This window comes from Mobula birostris, unplaced genomic scaffold (assembly GCF_030028105.1).
Source record: "Mobula birostris isolate sMobBir1 unplaced genomic scaffold, sMobBir1.hap1 scaffold_420, whole genome shotgun sequence".
In the NCBI taxonomy this organism is placed as follows: Eukaryota; Metazoa; Chordata; class Chondrichthyes; order Myliobatiformes; family Myliobatidae; genus Mobula; species Mobula birostris.
In genome coordinates, this window is record NW_027277297.1 from 374,004 (window position 1) to 401,160 (window position 27,157).

Genomic DNA, 27,157 nt, shown 5'->3' on the forward strand with positions numbered 1-27,157 from the left:
CTGACAATCAGTCCATTGTTATACTGCACACCGCCATCGTGTACTGACACCCACACCCCTCTGACAATCAGTCCATTGTTATACTGCACACCGCCATCGTGTACAGACACCCACACCCCTCTGACAATCAGTCCATTGTTATACTGCACACCGCCGTCCTGTACAGACACCCACACCCCTCTGACAATCAGTCCATTGTTATACTGTACACCGCCATCCTGTACAGACACCCACACCCCTCTGACAATCAGTCCATTGTTATACTGCACACCGCCGTCGTGTACTGACACCCACACCCGTCTGACAATCAGTCCATTGTTATACTGCACACCGCCGTCCTGTACAGACACCCACACCCCTCTGACAATCAGTCCATTATTATACTGCACACCGCCGTCGTGTACTGACACCCACACCCCTCTGACAATCAGTCCATTGTTATACTGCACACCGCCGTCCTGTACAGACACCCACACCCCTCTGACAATCAGTCCATTGTTATACTGCACACCGCCGTCGTGTACTGACACCCACACCCGTCTGACAATCAGTCCATTATTATACTGCACACCGCCATCGTGTACAGACACCCACACCCCTCTGACAATCAGTCCATTGTTATACTGCACACAGCCATCGTGTACTGACACCCACACCCCTCTGACAATCAGTCCATTGTTATACTGCACACAGCCATCGTGTACTGACACCCACACCCCTCTGACAATCAGTCCATTGTTATACTGCACACCGCCGTCGTGTACTGACACCCACACCCCTCTGACAATCAGTCCATTGTTATACTGCACACCGCCATCGTGTACTGACACCCACACCCCTCTGACAATCAGTCCATTGTTATACTGTACACCGCCATCCTGTACTGACACCCACACCCCTCTGACAATCAGTCCATTGTTATACTGCACACAGCCGTCCTGTACTGACACCCACACCCCTCTGACAATCAGTCCATTGTTATACTGCACACCGCCGTCCTGTACTGACACCCACACCCCTCTGACAATCAGTCCATTCTTATACTGCACACCGCCATCCTGTACAGACACCCACACCCCTCTGACAATCAGTCCATTCTTATACTGCACACCGCCGTCGTGTACTGACACCCACACCCCTCTGACAATCAGTCCATTGTTATACTGCACACAGCCATCGTGTACAGACACCCACACCCCTCTGACAATCAGTCCATTGTTATACTGCACACCGCCGTCCTGTACTGACACCCACACCCCTCTGACAATCAGTCCATTGTTATACTGCACACAGCCATCCTGTACTGACACCCACACCCCTCTGACAATCAGTCCATTGTTATACTGCACACCGCCATCCTGTACTGACACCCACACCCCTCTGACAATCAGTCCATTGTTATACTGCACACCGCCGTCCTGTACAGACACCCACACCCCTCTGACAATCAGTCCATTGTTATACTGCACACAGCCATCGTGTACTGACACCCACACCCCTCTGACAATCAGTCCATTGTTATACTGCACACCGCCGTCCTGTACTGACACCCACACCCCTCTGACAATCAGTCCATTGTTATACTGTACACAGCCATCGTGTACTGACACCCACACCCCTCTGACAATCAGTCCATTGTTATACTGCACACCGCCATCCTGTACTGACACCCACACCCCTCTGACAATCAGTCCATTGTTATACTGCACACCGCCATCGTGTACTGACACCCACACCCCTCTGACAATCAGTCCATTGTTATACTGCACACCGCCGTCCTGTACAGACACCCACACCCCTCTGACAATCAGTCCATTGTTATACTGTAAACAGCCATCGTGTACAGACACCCACACCCCTCTGACAATCAGTCCATTGTTATACTGCACACAGCCATCGTGTACAGACACCCACACCCCTCTGACAATCAGTCCATTGTTATACTGCACACAGCCATCGTGTACTGACACCCACACCCCTCTGACAATCAGTCCATTGTTATACTGCACACCGCCATCCTGTACAGACACCCACACCCCTCTGACAATCAGTCCATTATTATACTGCACACCGCCGTCCTGTACTGACACCCACACCCCTCTGACAATCAGTCCATTGTTATACTGTACACCGCCATCGTGTACAGACACCCACACCCCTCTGACAATCAGTCCATTATTATACTGCACACAGCCATCCTGTACTGACACCCACACCCGTCTGACAATCAGTCCATTGTTATACTGCACACCGCCATCGTGTACAGACACCCACACCCCTCTGACAATCAGTCCATTATTATACTGCACACAGCCATCCTGTACTGACACCCACACCCGTCTGACAATCAGTCCATTGTTATACTGCACACCGCCGTCCTGTACTGACACCCACACCCCTCTGACAATCAGTCCATTGTTATACTGCACACAGCCATCGTGTACTGACATCCACACCCCTCTGACAATCAGTCCATTGTTATACTGCACACCGCCGTCCTGTACTGACACCCACACCCCTCTGACAATCAGTCCATTGTTATACTGCACACCGCCGTCCTGTACAGACACCCACACCCCTCTGACAATCAGTCCATTGTTATACTGCACACAGCCATCGTGTACTGACACCCACACCCCTCTGACAATCAGTCCATTGTTATACTGCACACCGCCGTCCTGTACAGACACCCACACCCCTCTGACAATCAGTCCATTGTTATACTGCACACCGCCGTCCTGTACTGACACCCACACCCCTCTGACAATCAGTCCATTGTTATACTGCACACCGCCATCCTGTACAGACACCCACACCCCTCTGACAATCAGTCCATTGTTATACTGCACACCGCCATCGTGTACTGACACCCACACCCCTCTGACAATCAGTCCATTATTATACTGCACACCGCCGTCCTGTACTGACACCCACACCCCTCTGACAATCAGTCCATTGTTATACTGCACACCGCCATCCTGTACAGACACCCACACCCCTCTGACAATCAGTCCATTGTTATACTGCACACCGCCATCCTGTACTGACACCCACACCCCTCTGACAATCAGTCCATTGTTATACTGCACACCGCCATCGTGTACTGACACCCACACCCCTCTGACAATCAGTCCATTGTTATACTGCACACAGCCGTCCTGTACAGACACCCACACCCCTCTGACAATCAGTCCATTGTTATACTGCACACCGCCGTCCTGTACTGACACCCACACCCCTCTGACAATCAGTCCATTGTTATACTGCACACCGCCGTCCTGTACTGACACCCACACCCCTCTGACAATCAGTCCATTGTTATACTGCACACCGCCATCCTGTACTGACACCCACACCCCTCTGACAATCAGTCCATTGTTATACTGCACACCGCCATCGTGTACTGACACCCACACCCCTCTGACAATCAGTCCATTGTTATACTGCACACAGCCATCGTGTACTGACACCCACACCCCTCTGACAATCAGTCCATTGTTATACTGTACACCGCCATCCTGTACTGACACCCACACCCCTCTGACAATCAGTCCATTGTTATACTGCACACCGCCATCGTGTACTGACACCCACACCCCTCTGACAATCAGTCCATTGTTATACTGCACACCGCCGTCCTGTACAGACACCCACACCCCTCTGACAATCAGTCCATTGTTATACTGCACACCGCCGTCCTGTACTGACACCCACACCCCTCTGACAATCAGTCCATTGTTATACTGCACACCGCCGTCCTGTACAGACACCCACACCCCTCTGACAATCAGTCCATTGTTATACTGCACACAGCCGTCCTGTACTGACACCCACACCCCTCTGACAATCAGTCCATTGTTATACTGCACACCGCCATCGTGTACTGACACCCACACCCCTCTGACAATCAGTCCATTGTTATACTGCACACAGCCGTCCTGTACAGACACCCACACCCGTCTGACAATCAGTCCATTGTTATACTGCACACCGCCGTCGTTTACTGACACCCACACCCCTCTGACAATCAGTCCATTGTTATACTGCACACAGCCATCCTGTACAGACACCCCACACCCCTCTGACAATCAGTCCATTGTTATACTGCACACAGCCGTCCTGTACTGACACCCACACCCCTCTGACAATCAGTCCATTGTTATACTGCACACAGCCATCCTGTACAGACACCCACACCCCTCTGACAATCAGTCCATTGTTATACTGCACACAGCCATCGTGTGCAGACACCCACACCCCTCTGACAATCAGTCCATTGTTATACTGCACACCGCCGTCCTGTACTGACACCCACACCCCTCTGACAATCAGTCCATTGTTATACTGCACACAGCCATCCTGTACAGACACCCACACCCCTCTGACAATCAGTCCATTGTTATACTGCACACCGCCATCGTGTACTGACACCCACACCCCTCTGACAATCAGTCCATTATTATACTGCACACCGCCGTCCTGTACAGACACCCACACCCCTCTGACAATCAGTCCATTGTTATACTGCACACAGCCATCCTGTACAGACACCCACACCCCTCTGACAATCAGTCCATTGTTATACTGCACACCGCCATCCTGTACTGACACCCACACCCCTCTGACAATCAGTCCATTATTATACTGCACACCGCCGTCCTGTACTGACACCCACACCCCTCTGACAATCAGTCCATTGTTATACTGCACACAGCCATCGTGTACTGACACCCACACCCCTCTGACAATCAGTCCATTGTTATACTGCACACCGCCGTCCTGTACAGACACCCACACCCCTCTGACAATCAGTCCATTGTTATACTGCACACAGCCATCGTGTACAGACACCCACACCCCTCTGACAATCAGTCCATTGTTATACTGCACACCGCCATCCTGTACTGACACCCACACCCCTCTGACAATCAGTCCATTGTTATACTGCACACCGCCATCCTGTACTGACACCCACACCCCTCTGACAATCAGTCCATTGTTATACTGCACACCGCCGTCCTGTACTGACACCCACACCCCTCTGACAATCAGTCCATTGTTATACTGCACACAGCCATCGTGTACAGACACCCACACCCCTCTGACAATCAGTCCATTGTTATACTGCACACAGCCATCGTGTACAGACACCCACACCCCTCTGACAATCAGTCCATTGTTATACTGCACACCGCCATCCTGTACAGACACCCACACCCCTCTGACAATCAGTCCATTGTTATACTGCACACAGCCATCGTGTACTGACACCCACACCCCTCTGACAATCAGTCCATTGTTATACTGCACACAGCCATCGTGTACAGACACCCACACCCCTCTGACAATCAGTCCATTGTTATACTGCACACCGCCATCGTGTACTGACACCCACACCCCTCTGACAATCAGTCCATTGTTATACTGCACACCGCCGTCCTGTACAGACACCCACACCCCTCTGACAATCAGTCCATTGTTATACTGCACACAGCCATCGTGTACAGACACCCACACCCCTCTGACAATCAGTCCATTGTTATACTGCACACCGCCATCGTGTACTGACACCCACACCCCTCTGACAATCAGTCCATTGTTATACTGCACACCGCCGTCGTGTACTGACACCCACACCCCTCTGACAATCAGTCCATTGTTATACTGCACACCGCCATCCTGTACAGACACCCACACCCCTCTGACAATCAGTCCATTGTTATACTGCACACCGCCGTCCTGTACTGACACCCACACCCCTCTGACAATCAGTCCATTGTTATACTGCACACCGCCGTCCTGTACAGACACCCACACCCCTCTGACAATCAGTCCATTGTTATACTGCACACCGCCATCCGCTGTACTGACACCCACACCCCTCTGACAATCAGTCCATTGTTATACTGCACACCGCCATCCTGTACAGACACCCACACCCCTCTGACAATCAGTCCATTGTTATACTGCACACAGCCGTCCTGTACTGACACCCACACCCCTCTGACAATCAGTCCATTGTTATACTGCACACCGCCATCGTGTACTGACACCCACACCCCTCTGACAATCAGTCCATTCTTATACTGCACACCGCCAGTCCTGTACTGACACCCACACCCCTCTGACAATCAGTCCATTGTTATACTGCACACCGCCGTCCTGTATTGACACCCACACCCCTCTGACAATCAGTCCATTGTTATACTGCACACCGCCATCGTGTACTGACATCCACACCCCTCTGACAATCAGTCCATTGTTATACTGTACACCGCCATCCTGTACTGACACCCACACCCCTCTGACAATCAGTCCATTGTTATACTGCACACCGCCGTCCTGTACTGACACCCACACCCCTCTGACAATCAGTCCATTGTTATACTGCACACCGCCATCGTGTACTGACACCCACACCCCTCTGACAATCAGTCCATTGTTATACTGCACACCGCCGTCCTGTACAGACACCCACACCCCTCTGACAATCAGTCCATTGTTATACTGCACACAGCCATCGTGTACTGACATCCACACCCCTCTGACAATCAGTCCATTGTTATACTGCACACAGCCATCGTGTACTGACACCCACACCCCTCTGACAATCAGTCCATTGTTATACTGCACACCGCCGTCCTGTACTGACACCCACACCCCTCTGGACAATCAGTCCATTGTTATACTGCACACCGCCGTCCTGTACTGACACCCACACCCCTCTGACAATCAGTCCATTGTTATACTGCACACCGCCATCCTGTACAGACACCCACACCCCTCTGACAATCAGTCCATTGTTATACTGCACACCGCCGTCGTTTACTGACACACCCACACCCCTCTGACAATCAGTCCATTGTTATACTGCACACAGCCATCGTGTACTGACACCCACACCCCTCTGACAATCAGTCCATTATTATACTGCACACCGCCATCCTGTACTGACACCCACACCCCTCTGACAATCAGTCCATTGTTATACTGCACACAGCCATCGTGTACAGACACCCACACCCCTCTGACAATCAGTCCATTGTTATACTGCACACAGCCATCGTGTACTGACATCCACACCCCTCTGACAATCAGTCCATTGTTATACTGCACACAGCCATCCTGTACTGACACCCACACCCCTCTGACAATCAGTCCATTGTTATACTGCACACCGCCGTCCTGTACTGACACCCACACCCCTCTGACAATCAGTCCATTGTTATACTGCACACCGCCATCCTGTACTGACACCCACACCCCTCTGACAATCAGTCCATTGTTATACTGCACACCGCCATCGTGTACAGACACCCACACCCCTCTGACAATCAGTCCATTGTTATACTGCACACCGCCGTCCTGTACTGACACCCACACCCCTCTGACAATCAGTCCATTGTTATACTGCACACCGCCGTCCTGTACTGACACCCACACCCCTCTGACAATCAGTCCATTGTTATACTGCACACCGCCATCCTGTACTGACAGCCACACCCCTCTGACAATCAGTCCATTGTTATACTGCACACCGCCATCGTGTACTGACACCCACACCCCTCTGACAATCAGTCCATTGTTATACTGCACACAGCCATCGTGTACTGACACCCACACCCCTCTGACAATCAGTCCATTGTTATACTGCACACCGCCATCGTGTACAGACACGCACACCCCTCTGACAATCAGTCCATTGTTATACTGCACACCGCCATCCTGTACTGACACCCACACCCCTCTGACAATCAGTCCATTGTTATACTGCACACCGCCATCGTGTACTGACACCCACACCCCTCTGACAATCAGTCCATTGTTATACTGCACACCGCCATCCTGTACTGACACCCACACCCCTCTGACAATCAGTCCATTGTTATACTGCACACCGCCATCGTGTACTGACACCCACACCCCTCTGACAATCAGTCCATTGTTATACTGCACACCGCCGTCCTGTACAGACACCCACACCCCTCTGACAATCAGTCCATTGTTATACTGCACACCGCCGTCCTGTACTGACACCCACACCCCTCTGACAATCAGTCCATTGTTATACTGCACACCGCCGTCCTGTACTGACACCCACACCCCTCTGACAATCAGTCCCATTGTTATACTGCACACAGCCGTCCTGTACAGACACCCACACCCCTCTGACAATCAGTCCATTATTATACTGCACACAGCCATCGTGTACTGACACCCACACCCCTCTGACAATCAGTCCATTGTTATACTGCACACCGCCGTCCTGTATTGACACCCACACCCCTCTGACAATCAGTCCATTGTTATACTGTAAACAGCCATCGTGTACAGACACCCACACCCCTCTGACAATCAGTCTATTGTTATACTGCACACAGCCATCGTGTACTGACACCCACACCCCTCTGACAATCAGTCCATTGTTATACTGCACACAGCCATCGTGTACTGACACCCACACCCCTCTGACAATCAGTCCATTATTATACTGCACACCGCCGTCCTGTACAGACACCCACACCCCTCTGACAATCAGTCCATTGTTATACTGCACACAGCCATCGTGTACTGACACCCACACCCCTCTGACAATCAGTCCATTGTTATACTGCACACAGCCATCGTGTACTGACACCCACACCCCTCTGACAATCAGTCCATTGTTATACTGCACACCGCCATCCTGTATTGACACCCACACCCCTCTGACAATCAGTCCATTGTTATACTGTAAACAGCCATCGTGTACAGACACCCACACCCCTCTGACAATCAGTCTATTGTTATACTGCACACAGCCATCGTGTACTGACACCCACACCCCTCTGACAATCAGTCCATTGTTATACTGCACACAGCCATCGTGTACTGACACCCCACACCCCTCTGACAATCAGTCCATTATTATACTGCACACCGCCGTCCTGTACAGACACCCACACCCCTCTGACAATCAGTCCATTGTTATACTGCACACAGCCATCGTGTACTGACACCCACACCCCTCTGACAATCAGTCCATTGTTATACTGCACACCGCCGTCGTGTACTGACACCCACACCCGTCTGACAATCAGTCCATTGTTATACTGCACACAGCCATCGTGTACAGACACCCACACCCCTCTGACAATCAGTCCATTGTTATACTGCACACCGCCGTCCTGTACTGACACCCACACCCCTCTGACAATCAGTCCATTGTTATACTGCACACCGCCGTCCTGTACTGACACCCACACCCGTCTGACAATCAGTCCATTGTTATACTGCACACCGCCATCCTGTACTGACACCCACACCCCTCTGACAATCAGTCCATTGTTATACTGCACACCGCCATCGTGTACAGACACCCACACCCCTCTGACAATCAGTCCATTGTTATACTGCACACAGCCATCGTGTACTGACACCCACACCCCTCTGACAATCAGTCCATTGTTATACTGCACACCGCCGTCGTATACTGACACCCACACCCCTCTGACAATCAGTCCATTGTTATACTGCACACAGCCATCGTGTACAGACACCCACACCCCTCTGACAATCAGTCCATTCTTATACTGCACACAGCCATCGTGTACTGACATCCACACCCCTCTGACAATCAGTCCATTGTTATACTGCACACAGCCATCGTGTACTGACACCCACACCCCTCTGACAATCAGTCCATTGTTATACTGCACACCGCCGTCCTGTACTGACACCCACACCCCTCTGACAATCAGTCCATTGTTATACTGCACACCGCCGTCCTGTACTGACACCCACACCCCTCTGACAATCAGTCCATTGTTATACTGCACACCGCCATCCTGTACAGACACCCACACCCCTCTGACAATCAGTCCATTGTTATACTGCACACCGCCGTCGTGTACTGACACCCACACCCGTCTGACAATCAGTCCATTGTTATACTGCACACAGCCATCGTGTACAGACACCCACACACCCCTCTGGCAATCAGTCCATTGTTATACTGCACACAGCCATCGTCTACTGACATCCACACCCCTCTGACAATCAGTCCATTGTTATACTGCACACCGCCGTCCTGTACTGACACCCACACCCCTCTGACAATCAGTCCATTGTTATACTGCACACCGCCGTCCTGTACTGACACCCACACCCCTCTGACAATCAGTCCATTGTTATACTGCACACCGCCATCCTGTACTGACACCCACACCCCTGTGACAATCAGTCCATTGTTATACTGCACACCGCCATCGTGTACAGACACCCACACCCCTCTGACAATCAGTCCATTGTTATACTGCACACCGCCGTCCTGTACTGACACCCACACCCCTCTGACAATCAGTCCATTGTTATACTGCACACCGCCGTCCTGTACTGACACCCACACCCCTCTGACAATCAGTCCATTGTTATACTGCACACCGCCATCCTGTACTGACACCCACACCCCTCTGACAATCAGTCCATTGTTATACTGCACACCGCCATCGTGTACTGACACCCACACCCCTCTGACAATCAGTCCATTGTTATACTGCACACAGCCATCGTGTACTGACACCCACACCCCTCTGACAATCAGTCCATTGTTATACTGTACACCGCCATCCTGTACTGACACCCACACCCCTCTGACAATCAGTCCATTGTTATACTGCACACAGCCATCGTGTACTGACACCCACACCCCTCTGACAATCAGTCCATTGTTATACTGTACACCGCCATCCTGTACTGACACCCACACCCCTCTGACAATCAGTCCATTGTTATACTGCACACAGCCATCGTGTACAGACACCCACACCCCTCTGACAATCAGTCCATTGTTATACTGCACACCGCCGTCCTGTACTGACACCCACACCCCTCTGACAATCAGTCCATTGTTATACTGCACACCGCCGTCCTGTACTGACACCCACACCCCTCTGACAATCAGTCCATTGTTATACTGCACACCGCCGTCCTGTACTGACACCCACACCCCTCTGACAATCAGTCCATTGTTATACTGCACACCGCCATCGTGTACTGACACCCACACCCCTCTGACAATCAGTCCATTGTTATACTGCACACCGCCGTCCTGTACAGACACCCACACCCCTCTGACAATCAGTCCATTGTTATACTGCACACCGCCGTCCTGTACTGACACCCACACCCCTCTGACAATCAGTCCATTGTTATACTGCACACCGCCGTCCTGTACTGACACCCACACCCCTCTGACAATCAGTCCATTGTTATACTGCACACAGCCGTCCTGTACAGACACCCACACCCCTCTGACAATCAGTCCATTATTATACTGCACACCGCCATCGTGTACTGACACCCACACCCCTCTGACAATCAGTCCATTGTTATACTGCACACCGCCGTCCTGTACAGACACCCACACCCCTCTGACAATCAGTCCATTGTTATACTGTAAACAGCCATCGTGTACAGACACCCACACCCCTCTGACAATCAGTCTATTGTTATACTGCACACAGCCATCGTGTACTGACACCCACACCCCTCTGACAATCAGTCCATTGTTATACTGCACACAGCCATCGTGTACTGACACCCACACCCCTCTGACAATCAGTCCATTGTTATACTGCACACAGCCATCGTGTACTGACACCCACACCCCTCTGACAATCAGTCCATTATTATACTGCACACCGCCGTCCTGTACAGACACCCACACCCCTCTGACAATCAGTCCATTGTTATACTGCACACAGCCATCGTGTACTGACACCCACACCCCTCTGACAATCAGTCCATTGTTATACTGCACACCGCCATCCTGTACAGACACCCACACCCCTCTGACAATCAGTCCATTGTTATACTGCACACCGCCGTCGTGTACTGACACCCACACCCCTCTGACAATCAGTCCATTATTATACTGCACACAGCCATCCTGTACTGACACCCACACCCCTCTGACAATCAGTCCATTGTTATACTGCACACCGCCGTCCTGTACTGACACCCACACCCCTCTGACAATCAGTCCATTGTTATACTGCACACAGCCATCGTGTACAGACACCCACACCCCTCTGACAATCAGTCCATTGTTATACTGCACACAGCCATCGTGTACTGACATCCACACCCCTCTGACAATCAGTCCATTGTTATACTGCACACAGCCATCGTGTACAGACACCCACACCCCTCTGATAATCAGTCCATTGTTATACTGCACACCGCCATCCTGTACTGACACCCACACCCCTCTGACAATCAGTCCATTGTTATACTGCACACCGCCGTCCTGTACTGACACCCACACCCGTCTGACAATCAGTCCATTGTTATACTGCACACCGCCATCCTGTACTGACACCCACACCCCTCTGACAATCAGTCCATTGTTATACTGCACACCGCCATCGTGTACAGACACCCACACCCCTCTGACAATCAGTCCATTGTTATACTGCACACCGCCGTCCTGTACTGACACCCACACCCCTCTGACAATCAGTCCATTGTTATACTGCACACCGCCGTCCTGTACAGACACCCACACCCCTCTGACAATCAGTCCATTGTTATACTGCACACCGCCATCGTGTACTGACACCCACACCCCTCTGACAATCAGTCCATTGTTATACTGCACACCGCCGTCCTGTACAGACACCCACACCCCTCTGACAATCAGTCCATTGTTATACTGCACACAGCCATCGTGTACTGACACCCACACCCCTCTGACAATCAGTCCATTGTTATACTGTACACAGCCATCGTGTACAGACACCCACACCCCTCTGACAATCAGTCCATTGTTATACTGCACACCGCCGTCCTGTACAGACACCCACACCCCTCTGACAATCAGTCCATTGTTATACTGCACACAGCCATCATGTACTGACACCCACACCCCTCTGACAATCAGTCCATTGTTATACTGCACACCGCCGTCCTGTACTGACACCCACACCCCTCTGACAATCAGTCCATTGTTATACTGCACACCGCCGTCCTGTACTGACACCCACACCCCTCTGACAATCAGTCCATTGTTATACTGCACACCGCCATCCTGTACTGACACCCACACCCCTCTGACAATCAGTCCATTGTTATACTGCACACCGCCATCGTGTACAGACACCCACACCCCTCTGACAATCAGTCCATTGTTATACTGCACACCGCCGTCCTGTACTGACACCCACACCCCTCTGACAATCAGTCCATTGTTATACTGCACACCGCCGTCCTGTACTGACACCCACACCCCTCTGACAATCAGTCCATTGTTATACTGCACACCGCCATCGTGTACTGACACCCACACCCCTCTGACAATCAGTCCATTGTTATACTGTACACCGCCATCCTGTACTGACACCCACACCCCTCTGACAATCAGTCCATTGTTATACTGCACACCGCCATCGTGTACTGACACCCACACCCCTCTGACAATCAGTCCATTGTTATACTGCACACCGCCATCGTGTACTGACACCCACACCCCTCTGACAATCAGTCCATTGTTATACTGTACACCGCCATCCTGTACAGACACCCACACCCCTCTGACAATCAGTCCATTGTTATACTGCACACAGCCGTCCTGTACTGACACCCACACCCCTCTGACAATCAGTCCATTGTTATACTGCACACCGCCGTCCTGTACTGACACCCACACCCCTCTGACAATCAGTCCATTGTTATACTGCACACAGCCGTCCTGTACAGACACCCACACCCCTCTGACAATCAGTCCATTGTTATACTGCACACCGCCGTCCTGTACTGACACCCACACCCCTCTGACAATCAGTCCATTGTTATACTGCACACAGCCGTCCTGTACAGACACCCACACCCCTCTGACAATCAGTCCATTATTATACTGCACACCGCCATCGTGTACTGACACCCACACCCCTCTGACAATCAGTCCATTGTTATACTGCACACCGCCGTCCTGTATTGACACCCACACCCCTCTGACAATCAGTCCATTGTTATATTGTAAACAGCCATCGTGTACAGACACCCACACCCGTCTGACAATCAGTCTATTGTTATACTGCACACAGCCATCGTGTACTGACACCCACACCCCTCTGACAATCAGTCCATTGTTATACTGCACACCGCCGTCGTGTACTGACACCCACACCCCTCTGACAATCAGTCTATTGTTATACTGCACACAGCCATCGTGTACTGACACCCACACCCCCTCTGACAATCAGTCCATTGTTATACTGCACACAGCCATCGTGTACTGTCACCCACACCCCTCTGACAATCAGTCCATTATTATACTGCACACCGCCGTCCTGTACAGACACCCACACCCCTCTGACAATCAGTCCATTGTTATACTGCACACAGCCATCGTGTACTGACACCCACACCCCTCTGACAATCAGTCCATTGTTATACTGCACACAGCCATCGTGTACTGACACCCACACCCCTCTGACAATCAGTCCATTGTTATACTGCACACCGCCATCCTGTATTGACACCCACACCCCTCTGACAATCAGTCCATTGTTATACTGTAAACAGCCATCGTGTACAGACACCCACACCCCTCTGACAATCAGTCTATTGTTATACTGCACACAGCCATCGTGTACTGACACCCACACCCCTCTGACAATCAGTCCATTGTTATACTGCACACAGCCATCGTGTACTGACACCCACACCCCTCTGACAATCAGTCCATTATTATACTGCACACCGCCGTCCTGTACAGACACCCACACCCCTCTGACAATCAGTCCATTGTTATACTGCACACAGCCATCGTGTACTGACACCAACACCCCTCTGACAATCAGTCCATTGTTATACTGCACACAGCCATCGTGTACTGACACCCACACCCCTCTGACAATCAGTCCATTGTTATACTGCACACCGCCGTCGTGTACTGACACCCACACCCGTCTGACAATCAGTCCATTGTTATACTGCACACAGCCATCGTGTACAGACACCCACACCCCTCTGACAATCAGTCCATTGTTATACTGCACACAGCCATCGTGTACTGACATCCACACCCCTCTGACAATCAGTCCATTGTTATACTGCACACAGCCATCGTGTACAGACACCCACACCCCTCTGATAATCAGTCCATTGTTATACTGCACACCGCCATCCTGTACTGACACCCACACCCCTCTGACAATCAGTCCATTGTTATACTGCACACCGCCGTCCTGTACTGACACCCACACCCGTCTGACAATCAGTCCATTGTTATACTGCACACCGCCATCCTGTACTGACACCCACACCCCTCTGACAATCAGTCCATTGTTATACTGCACACCGCCATCGTGTACAGACACCCACACCCCTCTGACAATCAGTCCATTGTTATACTGCACACAGCCATCGTGTACTGACACCCACACCCCTCTGACAATCAGTCCATTGTTCTACTGCACACCGCCGTCGTGTACTGACACCCACACCCCTCTGACAATCAGTCCATTGTTATACTGCACACAGCCATCGTGTACAGACACCCACACCCCTCTGACAATCAGTCCATTGTTATACTGCACACAGCCATCGTGTACTGACATCCACACCCCTCTGACAATCAGTCCATTGTTATACTGCACACAGCCATCGTGTACTGACACCCACACCCCTCTGACAATCAGTCCATTGTTATACTGCACACCGCCGTCCTGTACTGACACCCACACCCCTCTGACAATCAGTCCATTGTTATACTGCACACCGCCGTCCTGTACTGACACCCACACCCCTCTGACAATCAGTCCATTGTTATACTGCACACCGCCATCCTGTACAGACACCCACACCCCTCTGACAATCAGTCCATTGTTATACTGCACACCGCCGTCGTGTACTGACACCCACACCCGTCTGACAATCAGTCCATTGTTATACTGCACACAGCCATCGTGTACAGACACCCACACCCCTCTGACAATCAGTCCATTGTTATACTGCACACCGCCGTCCTGTACTGACACCCACACCCCTCTGACAATCAGTCCATTGTTATACTGCACACCGCCGTCCTGTACTGACACCCACACCCCTCTGACAATCAGTCCATTGTTATACTGCACACCGCCATCGTGTACTGACACCCACACCCCTCTGACAATCAGTCCATTGTTATACTGCACACAGCCATCCTGTACTGACACCCACACCCCTCTGACAATCAGTCCATTGTTATACTGCACACAGCCATCGTGTACAGACACCCACACCCCTCTGACAATCAGTCCATTGTTATACTGCACACCGCCGTCCTGTACTGACACCCACACCCCTCTGACAATCAGTCCATTGTTATACTGCACACCGCCATCCTGTACTGACACCCACACCCCTCTGACAATCAGTCCATTGTTATACTGCACACCGCCATCCTGTACTGACACCCACACCCCTCTGACAATCAGTCCATTGTTATACTGCACACCGCCGTCCTGTACTGACACCCACACCCCTCTGACAATCAGTCCATTGTTATACTGCACACCGCCATCCTGTACTGACACCCACACCCCTCTGACAATCAGTCCATTGTTATACTGCACACCGCCATCGTGTACTGACACCCACACCCCTCTGACAATCAGTCCATTGTTATACTGCACACAGCCATCGTGTACTGACACCCACACCCCTCTGACAATCAGTCCATTGTTATACTGTACACCGCCATCCTGTACTGACACCCACACCCCTCTGACAATCAGTCCATTGTTATACTGCACACAGCCATCGTGTACTGACACCCACACCCCTCTGACAATCAGTCCATTGTTATACTGTACACCGCCATCCTGTACTGACACCCACACCCCTCTGACAATCAGTCCATTGTTATACTGCACACCGCCATCGTGTACTGACACCCACACCCCTCTGACAATCAGTCCATTGTTATACTGCACACCGCCGTCCTGTACTGACACCCACACCCCTCTGACAATCAGTCCATTGTTATACTGCACACCGCCGTCCTGTACTGACACCCACACCCCTCTGACAATCAGTCCATTGTTATACTGCACACCGCCGTCCTGTACTGACACCCACACCCCTCTGACAATCAGTCCATTGTTATACTGCACACCGCCATCCTGTACTGACACCCACACCCCTCTGACAATCAGTCCATTGTTATACTGCACACAGCCATCGTGTACTGACACCCACACCCCTCTGACAATCAGTCCATTGTTATACTGCACACCGCCATCCTGTATTGACACCCACACCCCTCTGACAATCAGTCCATTGTTATACTGTAAACAGCCATCGTGTACAGACACCCACACCCCTCTGACAATCAGTCTATTGTTATACTGCACACAGCCATCGTGTACTGACACCCACACCCCTCTGACAATCAGTCCATTGTTATACTGCACACAGCCATCGTGTACTGACACCCACACCCCTCTGACAATCAGTCCATTATTATACTGCACACCGCCGTCCTGTACAGACACCCACACCCCTCTGACAATCAGTCCATTGTTATACTGCACACAGCCATCGTGTACTGACACCAACACCCCTCTGACAATCAGTCCATTGTTATACTGCACACAGCCATCGTGTACTGACACCCACACCCCTCTGACAATCAGTCCATTGTTATACTGCACACCGCCGTCGTGTACTGACACCCACACCCGTCTGACAATCAGTCCATTGTTATACTGCACACAGCCATCGTGTACAGACACCCACACCCCTCTGACAATCAGTCCATTGTTATACTGCACACAGCCATCGTGTACTGACATCCACACCCCTCTGACAATCAGTCCATTGTTATACTGCACACAGCCATCGTGTACAGACACCCACACCCCTCTGATAATCAGTCCATTGTTATACTGCACACCGCCATCCTGTACTGACACCCACACCCCTCTGACAATCAGTCCATTGTTATACTGCACACCGCCGTCCTGTACTGACACCCACACCCGTCTGACAATCAGTCCATTGTTATACTGCACACCGCCATCCTGTACTGACACCCACACCCCTCTGACAATCAGTCCATTGTTATACTGCACACCGCCATCGTGTACAGACACCCACACCCCTCTGACAATCAGTCCATTGTTATACTGCACACAGCCATCGTGTACTGACACCCACACCCCTCTGACAATCAGTCCATTGTTCTACTGCACACCGCCGTCGTGTACTGACACCCACACCCCTCTGACAATCAGTCCATTGTTATACTGCACACAGCCATCGTGTACAGACACCCACACCCCTCTGACAATCAGTCCATTGTTATACTGCACACAGCCATCGTGTACTGACATCCACACCCCTCTGACAATCAGTCCATTGTTATACTGCACACAGCCATCGTGTACTGACACCCACACCCCTCTGACAATCAGTCCATTGTTATACTGCACACCGCCGTCCTGTACTGACACCCACACCCCTCTGACAATCAGTCCATTGTTATACTGCACACCGCCGTCCTGTACTGACACCCACACCCCTCTGACAATCAGTCCATTGTTATACTGCACACCGCCATCCTGTACAGACACCCACACCCCTCTGACAATCAGTCCATTGTTATACTGCACACCGCCGTCGTGTACTGACACCCACACCCGTCTGACAATCAGTCCATTGTTATACTGCACACAGCCATCGTGTACAGACACCCACACCCCTCTGACAATCAGTCCATTGTTATACTGCACACCGCCGTCCTGTACTGACACCCACACCCCTCTGACAATCAGTCCATTGTTATACTGCACACCGCCGTCCTGTACTGACACCCACACCCCTCTGACAATCAGTCCATTGTTATACTGCACACCGCCATCGTGTACAGACACCCACACCCCTCTGACAATCAGTCCATTGTTATACTGCACACCGCCGTCCTGTACTGACACCCACACCCCTCTGACAATCAGTCCATTGTTATACTGCACACCGCCGTCCTGTACTGACACCCACACCCCTCTGACAATCAGTCCATTGTTATACTGCACACCGCCATCCTGTACTGACACCCACACCCCTCTGACAATCAGTCCATTGTTATACTGCACACCGCCATCGTGTACTGACACCCACACCCCTCTGACAATCAGTCCATTGTTATACTGCACACAGCCATCGTGTACTGACACCCACACCCCTCTGACAATCAGTCCATTGTTATACTGTACACCGCCATCCTGTACTGACACCCACACCCCTCTGACAATCAGTCCATTGTTATACTGCACACAGCCATCGTGTACTGACACCCACACCCCTCTGACAATCAGTCCATTGTTATACTGTACACCGCCATCCTGTACTGACACCCACACCCCTCTGACAATCAGTCCATTGTTATACTGCACACCGCCATCGTGTACTGACACCCACACCCCTCTGACAATCAGTCCATTGTTATACTGCACACCGCCGTCCTGTACTGACACCCACACCCCTCTGACAATCAGTCCATTGTTATACTGCACACCGCCATCCTGTACTGACACCCACACCCCTCTGACAATCAGTCCATTGTTATGCTGCACACAGCCATCCTGTACAGACACCCACACCCCTCTGACAATCAGTCCATTGTTATACTGCACACAGCCATCGTGTACTGACACCCACACCCCTCTGACAATCAGTCCATTATTATACTGCACACCGCCGTCCTGTACAGACACCCACACCCCTCTGACAATCAGTCCATTGTTATACTGCACACAGCCATCGTGTACTGACACCCACACCCGTCTGACAATCAGTCCATTGTTATACTGCACACCGCCATCGTGTACAGACACCCACACCCCTCTGACAATCAGTCCATTGTTATACTGCACACCGCCGTCGTGTACTGACACCCACACCCCTCTGACAATCAGTCCATTGTTATACTGCACACAGCCATCCTGTACAGACACCCACACCCCTCTGACAATCAGTCCATTGTTATACTGCACACCGCCGTCGTGTACTGACACCCACACCCCTCTGACAATCAGTCCATTATTATACTGCACACAGCCATCCTGTACTGACACCCACACCCCTCTGACAATCAGTCCATTGTTATACTGCACACCGCCATCGTGTACAGACACCCACACCCCTCTGACAATCAGTCCATTGTTATACTGCACACAGCCATCGTGTACTGACATCCACACCCCTCTGACAATCAGTCCATTGTTATACTGCACACCGCCGTCGTGTACTGACACCCACACCCCTCTGACAATCAGTCCATTGTTATACTGCACACCGCCATCGTGTACAGACACCCACACCCCTCTGACAATCAGTCCATTGTTATACTGCACACAGCCATCGTGTACTGACATCCACACCCCTCTGACAATCAGTCCATTGTTATACTGCACACAGCCATCGTGTACAGACACCCACACCCCTCTGATAATCAGTCCATTGTTATACTGCACACCGCCATCCTGTACTGACACCCACACCCCTCTGACAATCAGTCCATTGTTATACTGCACACCGCCGTCCTGTACTGACACCCACACCCGTCTGACAATCAGTCCATTGTTATACTGCACACCGCCATCCTGTACTGACACCCACACCCCTCTGACAATCAGTCCATTGTTATACTGCACACCGCCATCGTGTACAGACACCCACACCCCTCTGACAATCAGTCCATTCTTATACTGCACACCGCCGTCCTGTACTGACACCCACACCCCTCTGACAATCAGTCCATTGTTATACTGCACACCGCCGTCCTGTACAGACACCCACACCCCTCTGACAATCAGTCCATTGTTATACTGCACACCGCCGTCCTGTACTGACACCCACACCCCTCTGACAATCAGTCCATTGTTATACTGCACACCGCCATCGTGTACAGACACCCACACCCCTCTGACAATCAGTCCATTGTTATACTGCACACCGCCGTCCTGTACTGACACCCACACCCCTCTGACAATCAGTCCATTGTTATACTGCACACCGCCGTCCTGTACTGACACCCACACCCCTCTGACAATCAGTCCATTGTTATACTGCACACCGCCATCGTGTACTGACACCCACACCCCTCTGACAATCAGTCCATTGTTATACTGTACACCGCCATCCTGTACTGACACCCACACCCCTCTGACAATCAGTCCATTGTTATACTGCACACCGCCATCGTGTACTGACACCCACACCCCTCTGACAATCAGTCCATTGTTATACTGCACACCGCCGTCCTGTACAGACACCCACACCCCTCTGACAATCAGTCCATTGTTATACTGCACACCGCCGTCCTGTACTGACACCCACACCCCTCTGACAATCAGCCCATTGTTATACTGCACACCGCCGTCCTGTATTGACACCCACACCCCTCTGACAATCAGTCCATAGTTATACTGCACACCGCCATCGTGTACTGACACCCACACCCCTCTGACAATCAGTCCATTGTTATACTGTACACCGCCATCCTGTACTGACACCCACACCCCTCTGACAATCAGTCCATTGTTATACTGCACACAGCCATCGTGTACAGACACCCACACCCCTCTGACAATCAGTCCATTGTTATACTGCACACCGCCGTCCTGTATTGACACCCACACCCCTCTGACAATCAGTCCATTGTTATACTGTAAACAGCCATCGTGTACAGACACCCACACCCCTCTGACAATCAGTCCATTGTTATACTGCACACCGCCATCGTGTACTGACACCCACACCCCTCTGACAATCAGTCCATTGTTATACTGCACACCGCCGTCCTGTACTGACACCCACACCCCTCTGACAATCAGTCCATTGTTATACTGTACACAGCCATCGTGTACAGACACCCACACCCCTCTGACAATCAGTCCATTGTTATACTGCACACAGCCATCGTGTACAGACACCCACACCCCTCTGACAATCAGTCCATTGTTATACTGTACACCGCCATCCTGTACTGACACCCACACCCCTCTGACAATCAGTCCATTGTTATACTGCACACAGCCATCGTGTACTGACACCCACACCCCTCTGACAATCAGTCCATTGTTATACTGCACACCGCCGTCCTGTACAGACACCCACACCCCTCTGACAATCAGTCCATTGTTATACTGCACACCGCCATCGTGTACTGACACCCACACCCCTCTGACAATCAGTCCATTGTTATACTGCACACCGCCGTCCTGTATTGACACCCACACCCCTCTGACAATCAGTCCATTGTTATACTGTACACAGCCATCGTGTACAGACACCCACACCCCTCTGACAATCAGTCCATTGTTATACTGCACACAGCCATCGTGTACTGACACCCACACCCCTCTGACAATCAGTCCATTGTTGTACTGCACACAGCCATCGTGTACTGACACCCACACCCCTCTGACAATCAGTCCATTGTTATACTGCACACCGCCGTCCTGTACAGACACCCACACCCCTCTGACAATCAGTCCATTGTTATACTGCACACCGCCGTCCTGTACTGACACCCACACCCGTCTGACAATCAGTCCATTGTTATACTGCACACCGCCATCCTGTACTGACACCCACACCCCTCTGACAATCAGTCCATTGTTATACTGCACACCGCCGTCCTGTACTGACACCCACACCCCTCTGACAATCAGTCCATTGTTATACTGCACACCGCCATCCTGTACTGACACCCACACCCCTCTGACAATCAGTCCATTGTTATACTGCACACCGCCATCGTGTACAGACACCCACACCCCTCTGACAATCAGTCCATTGTTATACTGCACACCGCCGTCCTGTACTGACACCCACACCCCTCTGACAATCAGTCCATTGTTATACTGCACACCGCCGTCCTGTACAGACACCCACACCCCTCTGACAATCAGTCCATTGTTATACTGCACACCGCCGTCCTGTACTGACACCCACACCCCTCTGACAATCAGTCCATTGTTATACTGCACACAGCCATCGTGTACAGACACCCACACCCCTCTGACAATCAGTCCAGTGTTATACTGCACACCGCCATCGTGTACTGACACCCACACCCCTCTGACAATCAGTCCATTGTTATACTGCACACCGCCGTCCTGTACTGACACCCACACCCCTCTGACAATCAGTCCATTGTTATACTGCACACCGCCGTCCTGTACTGACACCCACACCCCTCTGACAATCAGTCCATTGTTATACTGCACACCGCCATCCTGTACTGACACCCACACCCCTCTGACAATCAGTCCATTGTTATACTGCACACCGCCATCGTGTACAGACACCCACACCCCTCTGACAATCAGTCCATTGTTATACTGCACACCGCCGTCCTGTACTGACACCCACACCCCTCTGACAATCAGTCCATTGTTATACTGCACACCGCCGTCCTGTACTGACACCCACACCCCTCTGACAATCAGTCCATTGTTATACTGCACACCGCCATCGTGTACTGACACCCACACCCCTCTGACAATCAGTCCATTGTTATACTGTACACCGCCATCCTGTACTGACACCCACACCCCTCTGACAATCAGTCCATTGTTATACTGCACACCGCCATCGTGTACTGACACCCACACCCCTCTGACAATCAGTCCATTGTTATACTGCACACCGCCGTCCTGTACAGACACCCACACCCCTCTGACAATCAGTCCATTGTTATACTGCACACCGCCGTCCTGTACTGACACCCACACCCCTCTGACAATCAGTCCATTGTTATACTGCACACCGCCGTCCTGTATTGACACCCACACCCCTCTGACAATCAGTCCATTGTTATACTGCACACCGCCATCGTGTACTGACACCCACACCCCTCTGACAATCAGTCCATTGTTATACTGTACACCGCCATCCTGTACTGACACCCACACCCCTCTGACAATCAGTCCATTGTTATACTGCACACAGCCATCGTGTACAGACACCCACACCCCTCTGACAATCAGTCCATTGTTATACTGCACACCGCCGTCCTGTATTGACACCCACACCCCTCTGACAATCAGTCCATTGTTATACTGTAAACAGCCATCGTGTACAGACACCCACACCCCTCTGACAATCAGTCCATTGTTATACTGCACACAGCCATCGTGTACAGACACCCACACCCCTCTGACAATCAGTCCATTGTTATACTGTACACCGCCATCCTGTACTGACACCCACACCCCTCTGACAATCAGTCCATTGTTATACTGCACACAGCCATCGTGTACTGACACCCACACCCCTCTGACAATCAGTCCATTGTTATACTGCACACAGCCGTCCTGTACAGACACCCACACCCCTCTGACAATCAGTCCATTGTTATACTGCACACAGCCATCGTGTACTGACACCCACACCCCTCTGACAATCAGTCCATTGTTATACTGCACACCGCCGTCCTGTACAGACACCCACAGCCCTCTGACAATCAGTCCATTGTTATACTGCACACCGCCATCGTGTACTGACACCCACACCCCTCTGACAATCAGTCCATTGTTATACTGCACACCGCCGTCCTGTACAGACACCCACACCCCTCTGACAATCAGTCCATTGTTATACTGCACACCGCCATCGTGTACTGACACCCACACCCCTCTGACAATCAGTCCATTGTTATACTGCACACCGCCGTCCTGTATTGACACCCACACCCCTCTGACAATCAGTCCATTGTTATACTGTACACAGCCATCGTGTACAGACACCCACACCCCTCTGACAATCAGTCCATTGTTATACTGCACACAGCCATCGTGTACTGACACCCACACCCCTCTGACAATCAGTCCATTGTTGTACTGCACACAGCCATCGTGTACTGACACCCACACCCCTCTGACAATCAGTCCATTGTTATACTGCACACAGCCATCATGTACTGACACCCACACCCCTCTGACAATCAGTCCATTGTTATACTGCACACCGCCGTCCTGTACAGACACCCACACCCCTCTGACAATCAGTCCATTGTTATACTGCACACCGCCATCGTGTACAGACACCCACACCCCTCTGACAATCAGTCCATTATTATACTGCACACCGCCGTCCTGTACAGACACCCACACCCCTCTGACAATCAGTCCATTGTTATACTGCACACAGCCATCGTGTACTGACACCCACACCCCTCTGACAATCAGTCCATTGTTAAACTGCACACCGCCGTCCTGTACAGACACCCACACCCCTCTGACAATCAGTCCATTGTTATACTGCACACAGCCGTCCTGTACAGACACCCACACCCCTCTGACAATCAGTCCATTGTTATACTGCACACAGCCGTCCTGTACAGACACCCACACCCCTCTGACAATCAGTCCATTGTTATACTGCACACCGCCGTCGTGTACAGACACCCACACCCCTCTGACAATCAGTCCATTGTTATACTGCACACCGCCGTCCTGTACAGACACCCACACCCCTCTGACAATCAGTCCATTGTTATACTGCACACAGTCATCCTGTACTGACATCCACACCCCTCTGACAATCAGTCCATTGTTATACTGCACACCGCCGTCCTGTACAGACACCCACACCCCTCTGACAATCAGTCCATTGTTATACTGCACACAGTCATCCTGTACTGACATCCACACCCGTCTGACTCGGGTGGCAGCACAATCTGCACTAAGTTTGGCTCCTTCAGTTTCTTCGCCAAAGAGTAACTCGCTGACGGGGTAGGCCTACGGTAGTTTTAAGTTTTTAATATAAGGCAGGATCTTCCAATCATAACAAATACATTATAAAACTAAAGTAACACCTTTGGTTGGCCCCATATAAGCCGCTGCACCTCAGCAAGCCATCATCTTACCCGAAGATCCCCACCATTTGCCTTCTTCAAATCAGCAGCTTGGTGCATCCTGTGTATTGAGATGCCCTTGAGTCTTACCAACATATCCAGCACCCTGGTGATACAGGCTCTATGGTGATGATTATTGGGCAGATATTTCTTCAAACAAGCCTGACTGGAGTGAGCCATGAATCCATGAAACAAAGAACACAGCAATTCCTCATTTCCCTCCAACACAGCAATCGTACCCTCAGATACTCAATCTTGTTCTACAGTGACAGTACATTCACTAACAAGATACTGAGTAAACTTTCATTCCTCTGAGTTTCAATTTGACCTGGAGTCCTTCCTTCATCCCTACTGGCCATCACGATGAACCTTTGTCCACTTAAAGGTGCCATACATGCATGCTTCAGAGTTAAGTCCTCAGTCCTTCAGGAGATCATAAAATCACTAGTTTGTGAAGACGGTTGAAAAGTATGCTGCTTAAAGGGAGACTACAGGCTGCAAATTGCAGTGAGAGTAATTCAAAAGAGGTACATTTAGAAGTTTGGTAAGCTGCCCACAAAACGTGGCCATGGTTCACTGGTGTCACCTTGTTGCAGTTACAGAAAAAGAGCAGGTGCTGGTCGACAATAAGGTGCAAGGTCACAGCGAGGAAGATTGTGAGGTCAGGAGTCTATCTTACTGTACTGGGCAACCGTTCAATAAGCTCGTAACAGAGGGATAGAAGCTGTCCTTGAGCCCAGTAGTTAGCACTTTCAGATCTTTGTATCCACCCAATGGGAGAAGAGAGAGTGTCTTATGTTGGCTGGACGACCGAGGGTTAAAACACCTGATCATGGGCCCCAATCCTACCCCTTTCCATTCAAATTTAACAAATACCTGTCTATTAATGATGTGCCATTATTACCTCTCCACGGGCTGTTCTCTTTGGAGCAAAGGAGGATGTGAGGTGACTTGACAGAGACGAGGGGCATAGATCAAGAAGACAACCAGAGACTTTTTCCCAGGATGGAAATGGCTAACACAAGGGGGTGGGGGAGATAATTTAATGTCAGAGATAAATTATTTTTACACAGAGTGTGCTGGGTGTGTGGAACACACTGCCAGGGGTGGTGATCGAGGCAGATGCATAAGGAACATTTAAGAGACTCTCAGACAGGCACATGGATGAAAGGAAAATGGAGGCTGTGTGGGAGGGAAGGGTTAGATTGATCTTAGAGCAGTTTAAAAGGTCGGCACAATATCGTGGACTGAAGAGGTTCCACTGTG

The 27,157-nt window shown here is 51.0% G+C and overlaps 1 protein-coding gene across 3 annotated transcripts in view; it reads right to left on the reverse strand.

Moving 5' to 3' along the window:
* uroc1 (urocanate hydratase 1) overlaps window positions 1-27,157 on the reverse strand; it is a 108,828-nt gene that overhangs the window by 57,299 nt on the left and 24,372 nt on the right. The window lies entirely within an intron of this gene.